Here is a 1,613-nt window from a genome sequence, read left to right on the forward strand (position 1 = left end):
AAGAGAGGGAGAGAGAGAGAGAGAGAGAGAGAGAGAGAGAGAGAGAGAGAGAGAGAGAGAGAGAGAGAGAGAGAGAGAGAGAGAGAGAGAGAGAGAGAGAGAGAGAGAGAGAGAGAGAGAGAGAGAGAGAGAGAGAGAGAGAGAGAGAGAGAGAGAGAGAGAGAGAGAGAAAAATTAACTCGAGTCAAAATTTTTATGACGTGGTAGGAGTTTAAAAGTCGTGACGTCAGATAAAAATTTTCCGTTATTAATTCCAAAAAAAAAAAAAAAAAAATGTCTTCCATGTGATTTTGTTTAAACATGTTAAAATTATTTGTTTTAGATTAAATTTTTTTTTTTTTTAAACAATTGAATTGAAAATTTAAATTATTGTTAAAAATTTTTTATAAAGAAAAAAAAAATTATTATTAAGCTTTTTAAAACAAAAAACCGAAGTGGAAAATGTTTCAAAAAATGTTTCAAAACTTTTTTTTATAATTTTTTTTTTTTTACTTTGATGTTATTAAATTTAAAAACTCATTTCGATACCCTTCTTTTTTACCGCAAAAACTAATTTTTTTTTTTTAAACAATAATTTCAATACATTTTTTTTTTTAAAGTTAATATATTTTCTAATCGATATTTCTTTTATCAATTTAATTAATTTTTTTTTTTTTTTTTGAAAAAAAGAAAGCAAAACAATAAATTTCTATTTAAAAAAAGAAAAATGTCACATATCGTTTTTTTTTTTTGTTTATAAATGACAAAAACATATATTTTCATTTCCCCTTCTCTTCTCCCCCCCCTTTGTTTTATGCCCTTTTTAATTAATATTTTTTTGTTTAAATCAAAAAAATTCCATAGAGTGGGAACTAAGGTTAAAAAAAATCTCCTGCCACGTTTTTTTTTTTTTTACACCTTCGCAAAATTTTTTAACTTATTTTTTTTTTTTAAATCCATGTATATTTATGATTTTTATATCATAGATTATATAAATAATTCATACATATGTATACACGTACGCACGTATATATATATAAAAATTAGTTGATTTGAATCCATAGAATAAATAAATAAATAAAATAAAATCATAAAGCATAAAGTAAAAATATTAGCATTTTCTCCTACGTAATTACGTAAGAGAAAAGGTAGTTAAATTAACTTAATTAATATGTAAATATTAATGACCGAAACTTTTTAAATTATCATTATTATCATCATCATCATTATCATCATCATTATTATCATACTACTACTGCTGAATTATCAATCAAACAATTTATTTAAATTTTTCATAAACAAGAGAACCGGGCTGTGCTTTCTAAAATTACCGGAATTTGTTTCCTTTATTATTATTATTATTATTATTATTATTATTATTATTATTATTATTTTCTAGAAAATTCAAAAAAAAAAAAATTTGAATATTTATAAAATTTCATTTTAAAAAAAAATTTTAAATCTCTCCGCTCTCGTGTATCGAAATTAAATTTAAATTTATTCTTAAAAAATAAAATAAAATTGATTACGTCATACAAATTTTTTTTAATAATTTCATTTTTATTTAACGGTCTCGATATATATATAACGAATTGAAAATTTAATTAAATAATCCATAGAGTAACAAACAATAA

Source organism: Pediculus humanus, genomic scaffold (assembly GCF_000006295.1).
Source record: "Pediculus humanus corporis 1103172108221 genomic scaffold, whole genome shotgun sequence".
Taxonomy (NCBI): Eukaryota; Metazoa; Arthropoda; class Insecta; order Psocodea; family Pediculidae; genus Pediculus; species Pediculus humanus.